The sequence below is a fragment of the Carcharodon carcharias genome, chromosome 5 (genome assembly GCF_017639515.1).
Source record: "Carcharodon carcharias isolate sCarCar2 chromosome 5, sCarCar2.pri, whole genome shotgun sequence".
Lineage (NCBI taxonomy): Eukaryota > Metazoa > Chordata > Chondrichthyes > Lamniformes > Lamnidae > Carcharodon > Carcharodon carcharias.
In genome coordinates, this window is record NC_054471.1 from 81,477,864 (window position 1) to 81,499,892 (window position 22,029).

The following is a 22,029-nucleotide window of genomic DNA, read 5'->3' on the forward strand; positions in this document are numbered from 1 at the left end:
GAGCCCAGCATTGCGTCTATCATTGAGCCCAGCATTGTGTCAAGCATTGAGTCCATCATTGTGTCTATCATTGAGCCCAGCGTTGCGCCCAACATTGCGTCTATCATTGAGCTCAGCAATGGGCCGAGCATTATGTCTAACATTTAGCCCTGCATTTGTCTAGCACTGAGCCCAAAATTGTGCCCATCAGTATGTCTAGCATTGAGCACTGCATTGGGCCCAGCATTGTGTCTACCATTGAGCCCAGAATTGAGCCCAGCATTGTGTCTAGCATTGAGCCCAGCATTGTGTCTACCATTGAGCCAAGCAGTGAGCCCAGCATTGTCTCTAGTATTGAGGCCAGCATTGAGGCTAGCATTGTGCCTAGCATTGTGTCAAGCATTAAGTCCAGTATTGTGTCTAGCATTGAGCCCAGCATTGTGCCCAGCATTGACTCCAGCATTGAGCACAGCATTGTGTCTAGCATTAAGCACAGCAATGCGTCAAGCTTTGCGTATATCATTGAGCCCACCATTCTGTCTAGCATTGAGACCAGCATTCAGTTCAGTATTCCGTCTAGCACTGAGCCCAGCATCGAGCCCAGCATTGCGTCGGGCATTGAGCCCAGCATTGAGCTGAGCATTGTGTCTAGCATTTCGCCCAGCTTTGTGTCAAGCATTAAGTCCAGCATTGTGTCTATCATTGATCCCAGCAATGGGTCCAGCATTGTGTCCATCATTGAGCTCAGCATTCTGTATATCATTGAGCTCTGCAAAACATCTAGCATAGATTCTAGCATTGAGCCCAGCATTTGCCCAGCAATGTGTCTTGCATTGTGACCTGCATTGCGCCAAGCATTGCGTCTAGCTTTAAGCCCAGCATTGTGTCTAGCACTGAGCCCAATATTGTGCCCAGTATTACATGCAGCATTGAGCCCAGCATTATGTCTAGCAATGAGCCTTGAATTGAGCCCAGCTTTGTGTCTAGCATTGAGCCCAGCAATGAGTCCAGCATTCAATCCAGCATTGTGTCCAGCATTGAGCCAAGGATTGAGCCCAACATTGCCTCTAGTATGGAGGCCAGCATTGAGGCCAGCATTGTGCCTAGCATGGATCCCAGCATTGAGCCCAGCATTGTGTCAAGCATTAAATCCAACATTGTGACTAGTATTGAGACCAGCATTGCGCCCAGCATTGCATCTCGCATTGAGTCCAACATTGTGTCTAGCATTGAGCTCAGCAATGCGTCTAGCATTGCGTATAGAATTGAGCCCAGTATTGTGCCTAGCATTGAGCCAAGCCTAGATCCCAGCAATGTGTCTAGCATTGAGCCAAGAATTGAGCCCAGCTTTGCTACTAGTATTGAGGCCAGCATTGAGCTATCATTGTGCCTAGCGTGGAGCCCAGCATTGAGGCCAGCATTGTGTCTAGTAATGCGCCCAGCATTCTGTTAAGCATTAAGCCAAACATTGCGTCTAGCTTTGAGCACAGCATTGAGCCCAGCATTGAGACTAGCATTGGGCCCAGCATTGAGCCCTGCATTACATCGAGCATTGCATTGAGCATTGAGACCAGCATTGTGTCTAGCATTGAGCCCAGCATTGTGTCTATCATTAAGCCCAGCATTGAGCCCAGCATTGTGTCTAGCATTGAGCTCAGCAATGCATCTAGCATTGCATATATCATTGAGCCCATCATGGTGTCTAGCATTGAGCCCGGCATTGATGCCAGCATTGTGTCTAGCTCTGAGCCCAGCATTGAGCCCAGCATTGCGTCTAGCATTGAGCCCATCAATGTGCCTAGCATTGAGCCAAGCAATGAGACCCGCATTGTGTCTGGGATTGAGCGCAGCATTGAGCCCAGCGTTGTGTCCAGCATTGAGCCCAGCATTTTGTCTACCATTGAGGCAAGCATGAAGCCCAGCATTGCATCTCGCTTTTATCCCAGCATTGTGTCTTGCATTGATCCCAGCATTGTGCCCAGCATTGCCTATAGCATTGAGCCCAGCATTGTATCTCGCATTATGCCCAGCATTACATCTCGCATTGCGCCCAGCATTGTGCACAGCATTGCGACTGGCATTGAGCCCAGCATTGTGTCTATCTTTGAACCCAGCACTGAGCCGTGAAATGTGTCTAGCATTGAGCCCAGCATTGAGCCCAGCATTCCATCTAGCATTGAGCTCAGTTTGAGCCCAGCCTTATGTCCAGTATTGTGCCCAGCAATGTATCTAGCATTGTGCCCAGCAATGAGCCCTCCATTGCATCTAGCATTGCGTCGAGCATTGAGCCCAGTATTGTGTCTAGCATTGCACCCAGCATTGTGTCAAGCATTACGTCCAGCATTGAGGTTCACTTTGTGTTTAGATGGAGCCCAGCATTGCGTCTAGCATTGAGCACAGCATTGTTACAAGTATTGAGCCCAGCGTTCTGTCAAGCATTAAGTCCAGCATTGTACCCAGCATTGCATCTGGCATTGAGCCCATCATTGAGCAGAGCATTGCGTGTAACATTCAGCCCTGCATTGAGCCCAGCATTGCATTTAGCATTGAGCCCAGTATTGAGCCCTGCATTGCATCAAGCATTGCATCGAGCTTTGAGCCCAGCATTGTGTCTAGCATTGAGCCCAGCTTTGCGCCCAGCATTGCCTCTAGTATTGAGTCCTTCATTGAGGCCAGCATTGTGTCTAGCACTGTGCCCAGCATTGTGTCAAGCATTAAGTCTAGCATTGCGTCTAGCATTGACCTCAGCAATGCGTCCGGAATTGCATCTAGCATTGAGCCCAGCATTGTGTCTAGCTTTGAGCCCAGGATTTAGCCCAGCTATATGTCTAGCATTGAGCCCTGCATTGCACCCAGCATTACATCTAGCTTTGAGCCCAGCATTGTGTCGAGCACTGAGCCCAGTATTGAGCCCAGCATTGGATCTAACATTGAGCCCAGCATTGACCTCAGCAATGCGTCCAGAATTGCATCTAGCATTGAGCCCAGCATTGTGTCTAGCTTTGAGCCCAGGATTTAGCCCAGCTATATGTCTAGCATTGAGCCCGGCATTGCACCCAGCATTACGTCTAGCTTTGAGCCCTGCATTGTGTCGAGCACTGAGCCCAGTATTGAGCCCAGCATTGGGTCTAGCATTGAGCCCAGCTTTGTGCCCAGCATTGCCTCTAGTATTGAGGCCTTCATTGAGGCCAGCATTGTGTCTAGCACTGCGCCCAGCATTGTGTCAAGCGTTAAGTCTAGCATTGAGCCCAGCATTGTGCCCAGCATTGCGTCTAGCATTGACCTCAGCAATGCGTCCAGAATTGCATCTAGCATTGAGCCCAGCATTGTGTCTAGCTTTGAGCCCAGGATTTAGCCCAGCTATATGTCTAGCATTGAGCCCTGCATTGCATCCAGCATTACGTCTAGCTTTGAGCCCAGCATTGTGTCGAGCACTGAGCCCAATATTGAGCCCAGCATTGCGTGTAGCATTGAGCCCAGCACTGTGTCTAGCACCCTGCATTACACCCCGCATTGTGACCTGCATTGCATCTAGTATTGTGCCCAGCATTCAGTCGAACATTGAGCCCAGTATTGAAGTCAATATTGCCTCTAGCTTTAAGCTTTGGATCTCAGTGTGGGGCGCAGCATTACACCCAGCATTGCACCTAGCATTGAGCCTAGCATTGTGTCTAGCATTGAGCCCATCATTGAGCCCAGCATTGTGCCTAGCATTGAGCCCATCATTGAGCCCAGCTTTGAACCCAGCATTGCGACGAGCATTGAGTTCAGCATTGCGCCCAGCTTTGTGTCTAGCATTGAGCCCAGCATTGCGTCTAGCACCGCACCCAGTATTGAGCCCAGCATTGTGTGTAGGATTGAGCCCAGCTTCGTCTCTACCATTGAGCCCAGAATTGAGCCCAGCATTGTGTCTAGCATTGAGCCCAGCATTGTGTGTAGGATTGAGCCCAGCTTTGTGTCTACCATTGAGACCAGAATTAAGCCCAGCATTTGTCTAGCATTGAGCCCAGCATTGCCTCTAGAATTGAGGCCAGCTATGAGGCCAGCATTGTGCCTAGCATGGAGCCCAACATTAAGCCCAGCATTGTGTCTAGAATTGCGCTTAGCATTGTGTCAAGCATTGAGCCCAGCAACATGTCTAGCATTGAGCCCAGCATTGGGCCCATCATTGTATCTAGCATTGCGCCCAGCATTGTGACAAGCATTACGTCCAGCATTGAGGTTAGCTTTGTGTTTAGATGGGGCCCAGCATTGCGTCTAGCTTTGAGAACAGCATTGAGCATAGCATTGTTACTAGAATTGAGCCCGGCATTCTGTCAAGCATTAAGTCTAGCATTGTGTCTAGCATTGACTCCAGCATTTTGCCCAGCATTGCATCCAGCATTGAGCCCAGCTTTGCGCCCAACAATGAGCACAGCATTGTGCGCAGCATTGCACCCAGCATTGCATTGAGCATTGCGCCCATATTTGGGCCAAGCAGTGCACCCAGCATTGCATCTAACATTGAGCCCAGCATTGATTCTAGCACTGAGCCCAGCATTGCATCTAGCATTCCGCCGAGCATTGTGTCTAGCACTGAGCCCAGCATTGGCCCAGCGTTGAGTATAGCATTGAGCCCAGCATTGCATCTAGCATTGAGCCCAGCATTGCCTCTCACATTGCGCCAATCATTGAGCCTAGCATTCAGCCCAGCATTGAGCTGAGCATTTTGTCTAGCATTGAGCCCAGCATTGAGACCAGCATTGAGCTGAGCAATGTGGCTAGCTTTGCGCCCAGCATTGTGTCAATCATTGAGCCCAGTAATATGTCTAGCATTGTGTCTAGCATTGAGCCCAGCATTGAGCTGAGCATTGTGTCTAGCTTTGCGCCCAGCATTGTGTCAAGCATTGAGCCCAGCAATATGTCTAGCATTGAGCCCTGCATTTCGCCCAGCATTGTGTCGAGTATTCAGCCCAGCATTGTGTCTAGCATTGACTCCAGCATTGAGCCCGGCTTTGCGCCCATCAATGAGCACAGCATTGCGCGCAGCATTGCACCCAGCATTGCGTTGAGCATTGTGCCCATCTTTGGGCCAAGAAGTGCACCCAGCATTGCATCTATCATTGAGCCCAGCATTGCGTCTAGCATGGAGCCCAGCATTGATTTCAGCATTGAGCCCAGCATTGCTTCTAGCATTGAGCCCAGCATTGAGCCCAGCATTGTGTCTAGCATTGACGCCAGCATTTTGCCCAGCATTGCATCTAGCATTCAGACTTGCATTGTGTCTAGCACTGAGCCCCGCATTGGCCCAGCGTTGCGTCTTGCATTGAGCCCATCATTGCATCTGTCATTGAGCCCAGCATTGCCTCTTGCATTGCACCCATCATTGAGCCTAGCATTCAGCCCAGCATTGAGCTGAGCATTATGTCTCGCATTGAGCCCTGCATTGAGACCAGCATTGAGCTGAGCATTGTGTCTAGCATTGAGCCCAGCTTTGTCTCTCACATTGAGCCCAGCATTGCATCTAGCATTGAGCCCAGCATTGAGCCCAGCATTAACCTCAGCATTGTGTCTAGCCTTGAGCCCAGCATTGCATCTTGCATTGAGCACAGCATTGAGACCAGCATTGCGTCTGGCATTGAGCCCAGCATTGCGTCCAGTATTGCGCCTAGCACTAAGCCTAGCAATGAACCCAGCATTGCATCTAACATTGAGCCCAGCATTACATCTCGCATTGATCCAAGCATTGAGCCCAGCAATGCGTCTACCATTGAGCCCAGCATTGAGCCCAGCATTGCGAATAGCATTGAGCCCAGCATTGCATCTCGCTTTGTGCCCAGCATTGAGCCCAGCATTGTGTCTAGCATTGAGCCCAGCAGTGAGCCCAGCATTGTGACTCGCATTGTGCCCAGCATTGAACCCAGTATTGCGACGAGAATTGAGGCCAGCATTGTGTCTAACATTGAGCCCAGCATTGCGTCTAGCATTGACTCCAGCATTTTGCCCAGCATTGCATCCAGCGTCGAGGCTGGCTTTGCGCCCATCAATGAGCACAGCATTGCGCGCAGCATTGCACCCAGCATTGCGTTGAGCATTGCACCGATCATTGGGCCAAGAATTGCACCCAGCATTACATCTAACATTGAGGCCATCATTGCTTCTAGCATTGAGCATAGCATTAATTTCAGCATTGAGCCCAGCATTGAGCCCAGTATTGATTCTAGCATTGAGCCCAGCATTGCATCTAGCATTCACACGAGCATTGTGTCTAGCACTGAACCCAGCATTGGCCCAGCGTTGCGTCTAGCAATGAGCCCAGCATTGCATCTATCATTCAGCCCAGCATTGCCTCTCACATTGCGCCCATCATTGAGCCTAGCATTCAGCCCAGCATTGAGCTGAGCATTATGTCTCGCATTGAGCCCTGCATTGAGACCAGCATTGAGCTGAGCATTGTGTCTAGCATTGAGCCCAGCTTTGTCTCTCACATTGAGCCCAGCATTGAGCCCAGCATTGCATCTAGCATTGAGCCCAGCATTGAGCCCAGCATTAACCTGAGCATTGTGTCTAGCCTTGAGCCCAGCATTGCCTCTCACATTGAGCACAACATTGAGAGCAGCATTGCGTCTGGCATTTAGCACAGCATTGCGTCCAGTATTGCGCCTAGCACTAAGCCTAGCATTGAGCCCAGCATTGTATCTAGCATTGAGCCCAGCATTGCATCTCGCACTGATCCAAGCATTGAGCCCAGTATTGCGTCTACCATTGAGCCCAGCATTGAGCCCAGCATTGCGAATAGCATTGAGCCCAGCATTGCATCTCGCTTTGTGCCCAGCATTGAGCCCAGCATTGTGTCTAGCATTGAGCCCAGCAGTGAGCCCAGCATTGCGAATAGAATTTTGCCCAGCATTGCATCTCGCTTTGTGCCCAGCATTGAGCCCAGCATTGTGTCTAGCATTGAGCCCAGCAGTGAGACCAGCATTGTGACTCGCATTGTGCCCAGCATTGAACCCAGCATTGCGACGAGCATTGAGTCCAGCATTGCGTCTAGCATTGAGCCCAGCATTGCATCTAGCATTGAGCCCAGCATTGTGTCTAGCATTGAGCCCAGCATTGCGTCTAGCATTGACTCCAGCATTTTACCCAGCATTGCATCCAGTGTCAAGGCCGGCTTTGCGCCCATCAATGAGCACAGCATTGCGCGCAGCATTGCACCCAGCATTGCGTTGAGCATTGCGCCCATCATTGGGCCAAGAATTGCACCCAGCATTGCATCTAACATTGAGCCCAGCATTGCTTCTAGCATTGAGCATAGCATGAATTTCAGCATTGAACCCAGCATTGAGCCCAGCATTGATTCTAGCATTGAGCCCAGCATTGCATCTAGCATTCACACGAGCATTGTGTCTAGCACTGAACCCAGCATTGGCCCAGCGTTGCGTCTAGCAATGAGCCCAGCATTGCATCTATCATTGAGCCCAGAATTGCCTCTTGCATTGCGCACAGCATTGAGACTAGCATTCAGCCCAGCATTGAGCTGAGCATTATGTCTCGCATTGAGCCCTGCATTGAGACCAGCATTGAGCTGAGCATTGTGTCTAGCATTGAGCCCAGCTTTGTCGCTCACATTGAGCACAGCATTGAGCCCAGCATTGCATCTAGCATTGGGCCCAGCATTGAGCCCAGCATTAACCTCTGCATTCTGTCTAGCCTTGAGCCCAGCATTGCCTCTCGCATTGAGCACAGCATTGAGACCAGCATTGCGTCTGGCATTGAGCCCAGCATTGCGTCCAGTATTGCGCCTAGCACTAAGCCTAGCAATGAACCCAGCATTGCATCTAGCATTGAGCCCAGCATTGCATCTCGCATTGCTCCAAGCATTGAGCCCAACATTGCGTCTACCATTGAGCCCAGCATTGCGAATAGCATTGAGCCCAGCATTGCATCTCGCTTTGTGCCCAGCATTGAGCCCAGCATTGTGTCTAGCATTGAGCCCAGCAGTGAGCCCAGCATTGTGACTCGCATTGTGCCCAGCATTGAACCCAGCATTGCGACGAGAATTGAGGCCAGCATTGTGTCTAGCATTGAGCCCAGCATTGCGTCTAGCATTGACTCCAGCATTTTGCCCAGCATTGCATCCAGTGTCAAGGCCGGCTTTGCGCCCATCAATGAGCACAGCATTGCGCGCAGCATTGCACCCAGCATTGCGTTGAGCATTGCGCCCATCATTGGGCCATGAATTGCACCCAGCATTACATCTAACATTGAGGCCATCATTGCTTCTAGCATTGAGCATAGCATTAATTTCAGCATTGAGCCCAGCATTGAGCCCAGCATTGATTCTAGCATTGAGCCCAGCATTGCATCTAGCATTCACACGAGCATTGTGTCTAGCACTGAACCCAGCATTGGCCCAGCGTTGCGTCTAGCAATGAGCCCAGCATTGCATCTATCATTGAGCCCAGCATTGCCTCTCAAATTGCGCCCATCATTGAGCCTAGCATTCAGCCCAGCATTGAGCTGAGCATTATGTCTAACATTGAGCCCTGCATTGAGACCAGCATTGAGCTGAGCATTGTGTCTAGCATTGAGCCCAGCTTTGTCTCTCACATTGAGCCCAGCATTGAGCCCAGCATTGCATCTAGCATTGAGCCCAGCATTGAGCCCAGCATTAACCTGAGCATTGTGTCTAGCCTTGAGCCCAGCATTGCCTCTCGCATTGAGCACAGCATTGAGAGCAGCATTGCGTCTGGCATTTAGCACAGCATTGCGTCCAGTATTGCGCCTAGCACTAAGCCTAGCAATGAGCCCAGCATTGCATCTAGCATTGAGCCCAGCATTGCATCTCGCACTGATCCAAGCATTGAGCCCAGTATTGCGTCTACCATTGAGCCCGGCATTGAGCCCAGCATTGCGAATAGCATTGAGCCCAGCATTGCATCTCGCTTTGTGCCCAGCATTGAGCCCAGCATTGTGTCTAGCATTGAGCCCAGCAGTGAGCCCAGCATTGCGAATAGAATTTTGCCCAGCATTGCATCTCGCTTTGTGCCCAGCATTGAGCCCAGCATTGTGTCTAGCATTGAGCCCAGCAGTGAGACCAGCATTGTGACTCGCATTGTGCCCAGCATTGAACCCAGCATTGCGACGAGCATTGAGTCCAGCATTGCGTCTAGCATTGAGCCCAGCATTGCATCTAGCATTGAGGCCAGCATTGTGTCTAGCATTGAGCCCAGCTTTGTCTCTCACATTGAGCCCAGCATTGAGCCCAGCATTGCATCTAGCATTGAGCCCAGCATTGAACCCAGCAGTAACCTCAGCATTGTGTCTAGCCTTGAGCCCAGCATTGCCTCTCGCATTGAGCACAGCATTGAGAGCAGCATTGCGTCTGGCATTTAGGGCAGCATTGCGTCCAGTATTGCGCCTAGCACTAAGCCTAGCAATGAGCCCAGCATTGCATCTAGCATTGAGCCCAGCATTGCATCTCGCACTGATCAAAGCATTGAGCCCAGTATTGCGTCTACCATTGAGCCCAGCATTGAGCCCAGCATTGCGAATAGAATTGAGCCCAGCATTGCATCTCGCTTTGTGCCCAGCATTGAGCCCAGCATTGTGTCTAGCATTGAGCCCAGCATTGCATCTAGCATTGAGCCCAGCATTGTGTCTATCATTGAGCCCAGCATTGCGTCTGGCATTGACTCCAGCATTTTACCCAGCATTGCATCCAGTGTCAAGGCCGGCTTTGCGCCCATCAATGAGCACAGCATTGCGCGCAGCATTGCACCCAGCATTGCGTTGAGCATTGCGCCCATCATTGGGCCATGAATTGCACCCAGCATTGCATCTAACATTGAGGCCATCATTGCTTCTAGCATTGAGCATAGCATTAATTTCAGCATTGAGCCCAGCATTGAGCCCAGCATTGATTCTAGCATTGTGCCCAGCATTGCATCTAGCATTCACACGAGCATTGTGTCTAGCACTGAACCCAGCATTGGCCCAGCGTTTCGTCTAGCAATGAGCCCAGCATTGCATCTATCATTGAGCCCAGCATTGCCTCTCACATTGCGCCCATCATTGAGCCTAGCATTCAGCCCAGCATTGAGCTGAGCATTATGTCTCGATGTCTCGCATTGAGCCCTGCATTGAGACCAGCATTGAGCTGAGCATTGTGTCTAGCATTGAGCCCAGCTTTGTCTCTCACATTGAGCCCAGCATTGCATCTAGCATTGAGCCCAGCATTGAGCCCAGCATTAACCTGAGCATTGTGTCTAGCCTTGAGCCCAGCATTGCCTCTCGCATTGAGCACAGCATTGAGAGCAGCATTGCGTCTGGCATTTAGCACAGCATTGCGTCCAGTATTGCGCCTAGCACTAAGCCTAGCAATGAGCCCAGCATTGCATCTAGCATTGAGCCCAGCATTGCATCTCGCACTGATCCAAGCATTGAGTCCAGTATTGCGTCTACCATTGAGCCCAGCATTGTGCCCAGCATTGCGAATAGCATTGAGCCCAGCATTGCATCTCGCTTTGTGCCCAGCATTGAGCCCAGCATTGTGTCTAGCATTGAGCCCAGCAGTGAGCCCAGCATTGCGAATAGAATTTTGCCCAGCATTGCATCTCGCTTTGTGCCCAGCATTGAGCCCAGCATTGTGTCTAGCATTGAGCCCAGCAGTGAGACCAGCATTGTGACTCGCATTGTGCCCAGCAATGAACCCAGCATTGCGACGAGCATTGAGTCCAGCATTGCGTCTAACATTGAGCCCAGCATTGCATCTAGCATTGAGCCCAGAATTGTGTCTAGCATTGAGCCCAGCATTGCATCTAGCATTGACTCCAGCATTTTACCCAGCATTGCATCCAGTGTCAAGGCCGGCTTTGCGCCCATCAATGAGCACAGCATTGCGCGCAGCATTGCACCCAGCATTGCGTTGAGCATTGCGCCCATCATTGGGCCAAGAATTGCACCCAGCATTGCATCTAACATTGAGCCCAGCATTGCTTCTTACATTGAGCATAGCATGAATTTCAGCATTGAACCCAGCATTGAGCCCAGCATTGATTCTAGCATTGAGCCCAGCATTGCATCTAGCATTCACACGAGCATTGTGTCTAGCACTGAACCCAGCATTGGCCCAGCGTTGCGTCTAGCAATGAGCCCAGCATTGCATCTGTCATTGAGCCCAGAATTGCCTCTTGCATTGCGCACAGCATTGAGACTAGCATTCAGCCCAGCATTGAGCTGAGCATTATGTCTCGCATTGAGCCCTGCATTGAGACCAGCATTGAGCTGAGCATTGTGTCTAGCACTGAGCCCAGCTTTGTCTCTCACATTGAGCCCAGCATTGAGCCCAGCATTGCATCTAGCATTGAGCCCAGCATTGAGCCCAGCATTAACCTGAGCATTGTGTCTAGCCTTGAGCCCAGCATTGCATCTCGCATTGAGCACAGCATTGAGAGCAGCATTGCGTCTGGCATTGAGACCAGCATTGCGTCCAGTATTGCACCTAGCACTAAGCCTAGCAATGAACCCAGCATTGCATCTAGCATTGAGCCCAGCATTGCATCTCGCATTGATCCAAGCATTGAGCCCAGCATTGCGTCTACCATTGAGCCCAGCATTGCGAATAGCATTGAGCCCAGCATTGCATCTCGCTTTGTGCCCAGCATTGAGCCCAGCATTGTGTCTAGCATTGAGCCCAGCAGTGAGCCCAGCATTGTGACTCGCATTGTGCCCAGCATTGAACCCAGCATTGCGACGAGAATTGAGGCCAGCATTGTGTCTAGCATTGAGCCCAGCATTGCGTCTAGCATTGACTCCAGCATTTTGCCCAGCATTGCATCCAACGTCGAGGCTGGCTTTGCGCCCATCAATGAGCACAGCATTGCGCGCAGCATTGCACCCAGCATTGCGTTGAGATTTGCGCCCATCATTGGGCCAAGAATTGCACCCAGCATTGCATCTAACATTGAGCCCATCATTGCTTCTAGCATTGAGCCCAGCATTGAGCCCAGCATTGATTCTAGCATTGAGCCCAGCATTGCATCTAGCATTCACACGAGCATTGTGTCTAGCACTGAACCCAGCATTGGCCCAGCGTTGCGTCTAACAATGAGCCCAGCATTGCATCTATCATAGAGCCCAGCATTGCCTCTCGCATTGCGCCCATCATTGAGCCTAGCATTCAGCGCAGCATTGAGCTGAGCATTATGTCTCGCATTGAGACCTGCATTGAGACCAGCATTGAGCTGAGCATTGTGTCTAGCATTGAGCCCAGCATTGCCTCTCGCATTGCGACCATCATTGAGCCTAGCATTCAGCCCAGCATTGAGCTGAGCATTATGTCTCGCATTGAGCCCTGCATTGAGACCAGCATTGAGCTGAGCATTGTGTCTAGCATTGAGCCCAGCTTTGTCTCTCACATTGAGCCCAGCATTGAGCCCAGCATTGCATCTATGATTGAGCTCAGCATTGAGCCCAGCATTAACCTGAGCATTGCGAATAGCATTGAGCCCAGCATTGCATCTCGCTTTGTGTCCAGCATTGAGCCCAGCATTGTGTCTAGCCTTGAGCCCAGCAGTGAGCCCAGCATTGCGAATAGCATTGAGCCCAGCATTGCATCTCGCTTTGTGCCCAGCATTGAGCCCAGCATTGTGTCTAGCATTGAGCCCAGCAGTGAGCCCAGCATTGTGACTCGCATTGTGCCCAGCATTGAACCCAGCATTGGGACGAGCATTGAGTCCAGCATTGCGTCTAGCGTTGAGCCCAGCATTTCTTCTAGCATTGAGCCCAGCATTGCATCTAGCATTGAGCCCAGCATTGTGTCTATCATTGAGCCCAGCATTGCGTCTAGCATTGACTCCAGCATTTTGCCCAGCATTGCATCCAGTGTCGAGGCCGGCTTTGCGCCCATCAATGAGCACAGCATTGCGCGCAGCATTGCACCCAGCATTGCGTTGAGCATTGCGCCCATCATTGGGCCAAGAATTGCACCCAGCATTGCATCTAACATTGAGCCCAGCATTGCTTCTAGCATTGAGCATAGCATTAATTTCAGCATTGAGCATAGCATTGAGCCCAGCATTGATTCTAGCATTGTGCCCAGCATTGCATCTAGCATTCACACGAGCATTGTGTCTAGCACTGAACACAGCATTGGCCCAGCGTTGCGTCTAGCAATGAGCCCAGCATTGCATCTATCATTCAGCCCAGCATTGCCTCTCGCATTGCACCCATCATTGAGCCTAGCATTCAGCCCAGCATTGAACTGAGCATTATGTCTCGCATTGAGCCCTGCATTGAGACCAGCATTGAGCTGAGCATTGTGTCTAGCATTGAGCCCAGCTTTGTCTCTCACATTGAGCCCAGCATTAAGCCCAGCATTGCATCTAGCATTGAGCCCAGCATTGAGCCCAGCATTAACCTGAGCATTGTGTCTAGCCTTGAGCCCAGCATTGCCTCTCGCATTGAGGAAAGCATTGAGACCAGCATTGCGTCTGGCATTGAGCCCAGCATTGCGTCCAGTATTGCACCTAGCACTAAGCCTAGCAATGAACCCAGCATTGCATCTAGCCTTGAGCCCAGCATTGCATCTCGCATTGCTCCAAGCATTGAGCCCAGCATTGCGTCTACCATTGAGCCCAGCATTGCGAATAGCATTGAGCCCAGCATTGCATCTCGCTTTGTGCCCAGCATTGTGTCTAGCATTGAGCCCAGCAGTGAGCCCAGCATTGTGACTCGCATTGTGCCCAGCATTGAACCCAGCATTGCGACGAGCATTGTGTCCAGCATTGCGTCTAGCATTGACCCAGCATTTTGCCCAGCATTACATCCAGCGGCGAGGCCGGCTTTGCGCCCATCAATGACCACAGCATTGCGCGCAGCATTGCACCCAGTATTGCGTTCAGCATTGCGCCCATCATTGGGCCAAGAATTGCACCCAGCATTGCATCTAACATTGAGCCCTGCATTGCATCTAGCATTGAGCACAGCATTAATATCAGCATTGAGCCCAGCATTGAGCCCAGCATTGTGACTCGCATTGTGCCCAGCATTGAACCGAGCATTGCGACGAGCATTGAGTCCAGCATTGCGTCTAGCATTGAGCCCAGCAGTGCATCTAGCATTGAGCCCAGCATTCTGTCTAGCATTGAGCCCAGCATTGCGTCTAGCATTGACTCCAGCATTTTGCCCAGCATTACATGCAGCGGCGAGGCCGGCTTTGCGCCCATCAATGACCACAGCATTGCGCGCAGCATTGCACCCAGCATTGCGTTGAGCATTGCGCCCATCATTGGGCCAAGAATTGCACCCAGCATTGCATCTAACATTGAGCCCAGCATTGCATCTAGCATTGAGCACAGCATTAATATCAGCATTGACCCAGCATTGAGCCCAGCATTGATTCTAGCATTGAGCCCAGCATTGCATCTAGCATTCACACGAGCATTGTGTCTAGCACTGAACCCAGCATTGGCCCAGCGTTGCGTCTAGCAATGAGCCCAGCATTGCATCTATCATTGAGCCCAGCATTGCCTCTCGCATTGCGCCCATCATTGAGCCTAGCATTCAGCCCAGCATTGAGCTGAGCATTATGTCTAACATTGAGTCCTGCTTTGAGACCAGCATTGAGCTGAGCATTGTGTCTTGCATTGAGCCCAGCTTTGTCTCTCACATTGAGGCCAGCATTGAGCCCAGCATTGTGTCTAGCACTGAGCCCAAAATTGAGCCCAGCATTGTGTGCAGCATTGAGCCCAGTACTGTGCCTACCACCCAGCATTGCACCCCACATTGTGCCCTGCATTGCATCTAGTGCTGTGCCCAGCATTCAGTCGAACATTGAGCCCAGTATTGAGGTCAGCATTGCATCTAGCTTTAGGCTATGCAGCTCAGCGTGCCGCCCAGTATAGTGCCTCTCATTGAACCCAGCTTTGTGCTCAGCATTACGTCTAGCATTGAGCCCATCATTGAGCCCAGCATTGAACCCAGCATTGCGACGAGCATTTAGTCCAGCATTGCGTCTAGCATTGAGCCCAGCATTGCATCTAGCATTGAGCCGAGCATTGTGTCTAGCATTGAGCCCAGTATTGAGTCTAGCATTGACTCCAGCATTTTGCCCAGCATTGCATCCAGCATCGAGGCTGGCTTTGCGCGCAGCATTGCACCCAGCATTGCGTTGAGCATTGCGCCCATCATTGGGCCAAGAATTGCACCCAGCATTGCATCTAACATTGAGCCCAGCATTGTTTCTAGCATTGAGCCCAGCATTGTGTCTAGCATTGACTCCAGCATTTTGCCCAGCATTGCATCTAGCATTCAGCCTTGCATTGTGTCTAGCACTGAGTCCCACATTGGCCCAGCGTTGCGTCTAGCATTGAGCCCAGCATTGCATCTGTCATTGAGCCCAGCATTGCCTCTTGCATTGCACACATCATTGAGCCTAGCATTCAGCCCAGCATTGAGCTGAGCATTATGTCTCGCATTGAGCCCTGCATTGAGACCAGCATTGAGCTGAGCATTGTGTCTAGCATTGAGCCCAGCTTTGTCTCTCACATTGAGCCCAGCATTAAGCCCAGCATTGCATCTAGCATTGAGCCCAACATTGAGCCCAGCATTAACCAGAGCATTGTGTCTAGCCTTGAGCCCAGCATTGCCTCTCACATTGAGCAAAGCATTGAGACCAGCATTGCGTCTGGCAATGAGCCGAGCATTGCGTCCAGTATTGCGCCTAGCACTAAGCCTAGCAATGCACCCAGCATTGCATCTAGCATTGAGCCCAGCATTGCATCTCGCATTCATCCAAGCATTGAGCCCAGCATTGCGTCTACCGTTGAGCCCAGCATTGAGCCCAGCATTGCGAATAGCATTGAGCCCAGCATTGCATCTCGCTTTGTGTCCAGCATTGAGCCCAGCATTGTGTCTAGCATTGAGCCCAGCATTGCATCTAGCATTGACTCCAGCATTTTGCCCAGCATTGCATCCAGCGTCGAGGCTAGCTTTGCGCCCATCAATGAGCACAGCATTGCGCGCAGCATTGCACCCTGCATTGCGTTGAGCATTGCGCCCATCATTGGGCCAAGAATTGCACCCAGCATTGCATCTGACATTGAGCCCAGCATTGCTTCTAGCATTGAGCATAGCATTAATTTCAGCATTGAGCACAGCATTGAGCCCAGCATTGAGCCCAGCATTGATTCTCGCATTGAGCCCAGCATTGCATCTAGCATTCACACGAGCATTGTGTCTATCACTGAACCCAGCATTGGCCCAGCATTGCGTCTAGCAATGAGCCCAGCATTGCATCTATCATTGAGCCCAGCATTGCCTCTCGCATTGCGCCCATCATTGAGCCTAGCATTCAGCCCAGCATTGAGCTGAGCATTATGTCTAACATTGAGCCCTATATTGAGACCAGCATTGAACTGAGCATTGTGTCTTGCATTGAGCCCAGCTTTGTCTCTCGCATTGAGGCCAGCATTGAGCCCAGCATTGTGTCTAGCACTGAGCCCAAAATTGAGCCCAGCATTGTGTGCAGCATTGAGCCCAATACTGTGTCTACCACCCAGCATTGCACCCCACATTGTGCCCTGCATTGCATCTAGTGCTGTGCCCAGCATTCAGTCGAACATTGAGCCCAATATTGAGGTCAGCATTGCATCTAGCTTTAAGCTATGGAGCTCAGAGTGGTGCCCAGTATTGTGCCTCTCATTGAACCCAGCATTGTGCTCAGCATTACGTCTAGCATTGAGCCCATCATTGAGCCCAGCATTGAACCCAGCATTGCGACGAGCATTGAGTCCAGCATTGCGTCTAGCATTGAGCCCAGCATTGCACCCAACATTGCATCTAACATTGAGCCCAGCGTTGCGTTAAGCATTGAGCACAGCATTGATTTCAGCATTGAACCCAGCACTGATTCTAGCATTGAGCCCAGCATTGCATCTAGCATTCACACGAGCATTGTGTCTAGTACTGGCCCAGCGTTGCATCTAACAAAGAGACTTGCATTGCATCTAACATTGAGCCCAGCATTGCCTCTCGCATTGCGCCCATCATTGAGCCCAGCATTCAGCCCAGCATTGAACTGAGCATTATGTCTAACATTGAGCCCTGCATTGAGACCAGCATTGAGCTGAGCATTGTGTCTTGCATTGAGCCCAGCTTTGTCTCTCGCATTGAGCCCAGCATTGAGCCCAGCATTGTGTCTAGCATTGACTCCAGCATTGAGCCCGGCTTTGCGCCCATCAATGAGCACAGCATTGCGCGCAGCATTGCACCCAGCATTGCGTTGAGCATTGTGCCCATCTTTGGGCCAAGAAGTGCACCCAGCATTGCGTTTAACATTGAGCCAAGCATTGCGTCTAGCATGGAGCCCAGCATTGATTTCAGCATTGAGCCCAGCATTGAGCCCAGCATTGTGTCTAGCATTGACTCCAGCATTTTGCCCAGCATTGCATCTAGCATTCAGCCTTGCATTGTGTCTAGCACTGCGCCCCGCATTGGCCCAGCGTTGCATCTAGCATTGAGCCCAGCATTGCATCTGTCATTGAGCCCAGCATTGCCTCTTGCATTGCGCACATCATTGAGCCTAGCATTCAGCCCAGCATTGAGCTGAGCATTATGTCTCACATTGAGCCCTGCACTGAGACCAGCATTGAGCTGAGCATTGTGTCTAGCATTGAGCCCAGCTTTGTCTCTCACATTGAGCCCAGCATTGCATCTAGCATTGAGCCCAGCATTGAGCCCAGCATTAACCTCAGCATTGTGTCTAGCCTTGAGCTCAGCATTGCCTCTCGCATTGAGCACAGCATTGAGACCAGCACTGCGTCTGGCAATGAGCCCAGCATTGCGTCCAGTATTGCGCCTAGCGATGAACCCAGCATTGATCTAGCATTGAGCCCAGCATTGCATCTCGCATTGATCCAAGCATTGAGCCCAGCATTGCGTCTACTATTGAGCCCAGCATTGAGCCCAGCATTGCGAATAGCATTGAGCCCAGCATTGCATCTCGCTTTGTGCCCAGCATTGAGCCCAGCATTGAGCCCAGCAGTGAGCCCAGCATTGTGACTCGCATTGTGCCCAGCATTGAGCCCAGCATTGCGAATAGCATTGAGCCCAGCATTGCATCTCGCTTTGTGCCCAGCATTGAGCCCAGCATTGAGCCCAGCAGTGAGCCCAACATTGTGACTTGCTTTGTGCCCAGCATTGAACCCAGCATTGCGACGAGCATTGAGTCCAGCATTGCGTCTAGCATTGAGCCCACCATTGCATGTATCATTGAGACCAGCATTGTGTCTAGCATTGAGCCCAGCATTGCGTCTAGCATTGACTCCAGCATTTTACCCAGCATTGCATCCAGTGTCGAGGCCTGCTTTGCGCCCATCATTGAGCACAGCATTGCGCGCAGCATTGCACCCAGCATTGCGTTGAGCGTTGCGCCCATCATTGAGCCTAGCATTCAGCCCAGCATTGAGCTGCGCATTGTGTCTTGCATTGAGCCCAGCTTTGTCTCTCTCATTGAGCCCAGCATTGAGCCCGGCTTTGCGCCCATCAATGAGCACAGCATTACGCGCAGCATTGCACCCAGCATTGCATTGAGCATCGCGCCCATCATTGGGCCAAGAATTGCACCCAGCATTGCATCGAACATTAAGCCCAGCATTTCATCTAGCATTGAGCACAGCATTAATTTCAGCATTGAGCATAGCATTGAGCCCAGCATTGATTCTAGCATTGAGCCCAGCATTGCATCTAGCGTTCACACGAGCATTGTGTCTAGCACTGAACCCAGCATTGGCCCAGCGTTGCGTCTAGCAATGAGCCCAGCATTGCATCTATCATTGAGCCCAGCATTGCCTCTCGCATTGCGCCCATCATTGAGCCTAGCATTCAGCCCAGCATTGAGCTGAGCATTGTGTCTTGCACTGAGCCCAGCTTTGTCTCTCGCATTGAGCCCAGCATTGAGCCCGGCTTTGCGCCATCAATGAGCACAGCATTGCACGCAGCATTGCGTTGAGCCTTGTGCCCATCTTTGGGCCAAGAAGTGCACCCAGCATTGCGTCTAACATTGAGCCCAGCATTGCGTCTAGCATGGAGCCCAGCATTGATTTCAGCATTGAGCCCAGCATTGTTTCTAGCATTGAGCCCAGCATTGAGCCCAGCATTGTGTCTAGCATTGACTCCAGCATTTTGCCCAGCATTGCATCTAGCATTCAGCCTTGCATTGTGTCTAGCACTGCGCCCCGCATTGGCCCAGCGTTGCATCTAGCATTGAGCCCAGCATTGCATCTAGCATTAACACGAGCATTGTGACGAGCACTGAACCCAGCATTGGCCCAGCGTTTCGTCTAGCAATGAGCCCTGCATTGCATCTATCATTGAGCCCAGCATTGCCTCTCGCATTGCGCCCATCATTGAGCCTAGCATTCAGCCCAGCATTGAGCTGAGCATTGTGTCTTGCATTGAGCCCTGCATTGAGACCAGCATTGAGCTGAGCATTGTGTCTAGCATTGAGCCCAGCTTTGTCTCTCACATTGAGCCCAGCATTGCATCTAGCATTGAGCCCAGCATTGAGCCCAGCATTAACCTGAGCATTGTGTCTAGCCTTGAGCCCAGCATTGCCTCTCGCATTGAGCACAGCATTGAGACCAGCACTGCGTCTGGCATTGAGCCCAGCATTGCGTCCAGTATTGCGCCTAGTGATGAACCCAGCATTGCATCTAGCATTGAGCCCAGCATTGCATCTCGCATTGATCCAAGCATTGAGCCCAGCATTGCGTCTACCATTGTGCCCAGCATTGAGCCCAGCATTGCGAATAGCATTGAGCCCAGCATTGCATCTCGCTTTGTGCCCAGCATTGAGCCCAGCATTGAGCCCAGCAGTGAGCCCAGCATTGTGACTCGCATTGTGCCCAGCATTGAACCCAGCATTGCGACGAGCATTGAGTCCAGCATTGCGTCTAACATTGAGCCCACCATTGCATGTATCATTGAGCACAGCATTGTGTCTAGCATTGAGCCCAGCATTGCGTCTAGCATTGACTCCAGCATTTTACCCAGCATTGCATCCAGTGTCGAGGCCGGCTTTGCGCCCATCATTGAGCACAGCATTGCGCGCAGCATTGCACCCAGCATTGCGTTGAGCGTTGCGCCCATCATTGAGCCTAGCATTCAGCCCAGCATTGAGCTGCGCATTGTGTCTTGCATTGAGCCCAGCTTTGTCTCTCTCATTGAGCCCAGCATTGAGCCCGGCTTTGTGCCCATCAATGAGCACAGCATTACGCGCAGCATTGCACCCAGCATTGCATTGAGCATTGCGCCCATCATTGGGCCAAGAATTGCACCCAGCATTGCATCGAACATTAAGCCCAGCATTTCGTCTAGCATTGAGCACAGCATTAATTTCAGCATTGATTCTAGCATTGAGCCCAGCATTGCATCTAGCGTTCACACGAGCATTGTGTCTAGCACTGAACCCAGCATTGGCCCAGCGTTGCGTCTAGCAATGAGCCCAGCATTGCATCTATCACTGAGCCCAGCATTGCCTCTCGCATTGCGCCCATCATTGAGCCTAGCATTCAGCCCAGCATTGAGCTGAGCATTGTGTCTTGCATTGAGCCCAGCTTTGTCTCTCGCATTGAGCCCAGCATTGAGCCCGGCTTTGCGCCATCAATGAGCACAGCATTGCACGCAGCATTGCACCCAGCATTGTGTTGAGCATTGTACTCATCTTTGGGCCAAGAAGTGCACCCAGCATTGCGTCTAACATTGAGCCCAGCATTGCGTCTAGCATGGAGCCCAGCATTGATTTCAGCATTGAGCCCAGCATTGTTTCTAGCATTGAGCCCAGCATTGAGCCCAGCATTGTGTCTAGCATTGACTCCAGCATTTTGCCCAGCATTGCATCTAGCATTCAGCCTTGCATTGTGTCTAGCACTGCGCCCCGCATTGGCCCAGCATTGCATCTAGCATTGAGCCCAGCATTGCATCTGTCATTGAGCCCAGCATTGCCTCTTGCATTGCGCACATCATTGAACCTAGCATTCAGCCCAGCATTGAGCTGAACATTATGTCTCGCATTGAGCCCTGCATTGTGACCAGCATTGAGCTGAGCATTGTGTCTAGCATTGAGCCCAGCTTTGTCTCTCACGTTGAACCCAGCATTGAGCCCAGCATTGCATCTAGCATTGAGCCCAGCATTAACCTGAGCATTGTGTCTAGCCTTGAGCCCAGCATTGCCTCTCGCATTGAGCACAGCATTGACACCAGCATTGCGTCTGGCATTGAGCCCAGCTTTGCGTCCAGTATTGCGCCTAGCAATGAACCCAGCATTGCATCTAGCATTGAGCCCAGCATTGCATCTCGCATTGATCCAAGCATTGAGCCCAGCATTGCGTCTACCATTGAGCCCAGCATTGAGCCCAGCATTGCGAATAGCATTGAGCCCAGCATTGCATCTGTCATTAAGCCCAGCATTGCCGCTTGCATTGGGCACATCATTGAGCCTAGCATTCAGCCCAGCATTGAGCTGAGCATTATGTCTCGCATTGAGCCCTGCATTGAGCCCAGCATTGAACTGAGCATTGTGTCTAGCATTGAGCCCAGCTTTGTCTCTCACATTGAGTCCAGCATTGAGCCCAGCATTGCATCTAGCATTGAGCCCAGCATTAACCTGAGCATTGTGTCTAGCCTTGAGCCCAGCATTGCCTCTCGCATTGAGCACAGCATTGAGACCAGCATTGCGTCTGGCATTGAGCCCAGCATTGCGTCCAGTATTGCGCCTAGCAATGAACCCAGCATTGCATCTAGCATTGAGCCCAGCATTGCATCTCGCATTGATACAAGCATTGAGCCCAGCATTGCGTCGACCATTGTGGCCAGCATTGAGCCCAGCGTTGCGAATAGCATTGAGCCCAGCATTGCATCTCGCTTTGTGCCCAGCATTGAGCCCAGCATTGAGCCCAGCAGTGAGCCCAGCATTGTGACTCGCATTGTGCCCAGCATTGAACCCAGCATTGCGACGAGCATTGAGTCCAGCATTGCGTCTAGCATTGAGCCCACCATTGTATGTATCAT